We start from the raw sequence: 3,403 nt of genomic DNA on the forward strand, positions 1-3,403 counted from the left end.
CTACCTGGTCATTATTGGGAACATGCTTGTTCTTAAGTTATAGCTGTATTGTTGGGAACATGCTTGTTCCAGAGCAATCCGGTCGTTATTCGTAACATGCTTGTTCTTAAAGCTGTAGTTGAATCGGAAACATGTTTTTCTTAAGTCTATCTGGTGTTATTGAGAACCTCCATTAAAGGCAACATGATTGTTGCTACAGGTTATGCGGGTTTTGACAACATACTTATTTTGGTCATTTAGTTAAGGGCAGCATGCTTGTTGCTTACGGCTTTGAGATTTTGCTATCAGTTTGTGTTGGGAGATATCAGCATATGGTTTTGTTTTGGCGGGTTATCGCTGCTCTCCCTGCTCTCATCCATGCTAGGCTGCATGGATGCGCAGGGAGTTCTTGCCTAGAACAGAACCATACTGCCAATCCAAACTGTATGCTAATTATCAATCATCTTTAACGATAGTGGTCCTGACAGAAATGTGTATTACGTATATTACATGTATTACGTTTTTATGCACATGTGCATAGGCAAAGTGACATGGCTGGCATTAATTATAGCGGTTTTGGACGTTTTCACGAATCTGTGTGAACAGAGATTTGTTTTGATAACGCTGCATCTTTTTAAAATGCAAATGAAAAACATTTCCACTTTTAATACAATCATTGTGTAAACATACCCTAAATGCATTGAATTGCTGCCATGTGATTGGCTGATTAGATAGTTGTGTTAACGAGCAGTTGAAAAGGTCTAATAAAGTATCCAGTGAGTGTAACGTCAGACTGTCCTTATTGTAATAGTATATAAACTCAGAATTGCAAAATATACATTTAGAAGAGAAGAGAATTTCTCAGAATTGCAAGAAAAAAATACTTATGGGATTAAAAAGTCACAATTAGTTTTTTTATTTATTTATTCATTCCATCATGAATTCATTCATTAATTTATAGGTTTTTTTGTCGTGGCAGAAAATGGCTTCCATGCTTAAGTAATAGCCACTTTTCAGAAATGTCTTTCTAGAGATTTCTTTTAAATCTGTTCACCAAAAAAAATAATAATAATAATAATAAAAAAGTAGTCAGTAGCCAGTAGGTGGCGACAAATGAAGGTCTTGAATGTGTTTTAAATATATCAATAAATCACTGAATAGATTTGATAAAAAGCACAGTCATTTATCACCTGAAACAACTTTTATACACCTTTATGCATAACTGTTATGCTTCAAAATTTCTGTCTACAAATCTGCAATATTAGACATGAGTTTAGATGTTTTCCTCACAAATAACAGCTTTTTTCTTCATTGTGTGAACTGCTGAGCATTACTTTCATCAAAAGCAGACCTTTTTTCACATATTTTATATATTTAACACTGAATGGAGCAACACTTTAGCAATCCCTTGTGATTTTCCTCAACATCATTTGAGACACACCATCCCCGTTGAAATCAACGGATTTCAACTTTCTGGCTAATGTGTAAACACCCTAAGCCTGAGGTTTGAACTTTTCAATGTACCTTAACAAATAAGACTAGTCTACCTTGAAATGTATGAAATAAGAAACATATTAATAGCCTAAGAGTGATTTAAGCTGATGTCATGTTGATGGTCCAGTGGCTTGTTCCCCCGTCCAGACCTCCGGCTTTCATATTGAGATGAAAGTGTTCTGTGAAACGCTTCTGATCCCAGGCCTTTGCGTTGTGCTGAGAAGCTGCGTTTTGTTGTTCTCACAAGAAAGATTTCACCTTTCCAGAGCATATTCCACAACAGATTGCAGACTCCCACTGTAACACCTGCAAACCACGTTTCCTCCTACAAAATATAGTGAAGAATATAATGGAACGAAACCAATTTTATTTATAACATAACAATGGATATGAACAGTAACGTTTTTGACAGATTGTAGTGTAGTGTCTTAAAAAACTGCTTCTATTAGATGTGATTTAATCACTTTCTGCAATTTTAATAATTGCTATTCAATATTTTTGTTTTGTAATTCATTTTAACACATTTGCAGTTTATTTTCCTCTTTGCCTCTAATTGTACAGAGAGTTGGCAGAATTATCATAATTATCCTCTTGAAAATGGGCATGCTACAGTTCATACATATTGAACACCAATATTTTTTTACAGCTAGTTGGCGTAAACATCTCTGTAGCAGTTCCGTTATTAAAGGTTAAACAGTTATTGCTGTTATTACTGTTATCCCAACAAACAAATATCTTGATAAACGCAGTATTCATGAAACAATAGGCGAAAAATACCTAATGAGATACAGAATGCAAAGAGATTTTCAAGGGTGCAATCGGAGTTTAGAAGCTGAACAATAAAAATGACAGAAAACGGTGAGCTAAAAACATTCCACGTTTGTTTCTGATCCATTTAAACATCCGTTTGTAGCTTCATTTTACTCTTAGCCTGTATGGTGTGTTAGAATTACCATAATTGCACACCTAAAAATAGAAGTGTTACAATTCATATACTATATAATTATATTTCTAAAGAAACATTGAATCTGTGAAGTGGAAAATAGCTAACACTTCGTCCTCGAGTGTTGATGCCATGCTTACAGCACTGAGAAAAGATGCATTGAACAGCAGTTCATGCAGTGAACTGCTGACCGCTGTAGGTCGATAATGATCGTGACCAATCGATTAGTGCATCCCTACAGTTTTTGTCACTGTATCAGGGAGTAACAGACAACACTATTGGAGAAGAAGTGGGAAGAATGGAAAACACTGCAAATTACACAATGACGGTAAACGAGGGGTGCATACTTCTTTGGCCAAGAGTGTATTAGCATCACAGCAGAGGACAAGAGTTTGTTTGGAAGACACAGCGGCCAATTAGAATCTGATAAAAGACTTGAAATGAAGAGTATAATTACTGCAAAGTTTGTGAAGTGTGTAATGTGCGTCTGTGGCATTAAAGGTGTGAAATTGTCCATAATGAGAATGAATGGAGGTCTTTTGCTGTCAGGAAGCTTTAAAGACCCATCAGAAGTTGGAGTTAAAAGTGCCATATTAAAACGTTTCTACTAAAAGTTGATTGACTTTTAGAACTACGCTAGCATATAGATAATCTTAAAGGTACAGTTCACCCAAATATGATCAACTGTGTCATCATGTACTCACCCACCACTTGTTCCAAACCTGTATTAGTATCTTTTTTTTTTCTGTTGAACACAAAGTTAACCAAAAAGTTAACGGTAGCCATGGGTAGTTGAAATTATGACATCATTTTTGTTCATATCACTTTGGTCAGAGCAAAATGTCAATGTAGTTTTCAACAAAAAAAATCAATAAAATTATAAAGAATGCACATCTGGTGTGTTTTTTCTTTTTTTTTCTCTTTTTATTCAATTTGTAAAAGTGCTGTAAATTGAATCATTGTATATTCATATATATATAATATATA

Source organism: Sinocyclocheilus anshuiensis, unplaced genomic scaffold (assembly GCF_001515605.1).
Source record: "Sinocyclocheilus anshuiensis isolate Anshui unplaced genomic scaffold, SAMN03320099.WGS_v1.1 scaffold676, whole genome shotgun sequence".
NCBI lineage: Eukaryota > Metazoa > Chordata > Actinopteri > Cypriniformes > Cyprinidae > Sinocyclocheilus > Sinocyclocheilus anshuiensis.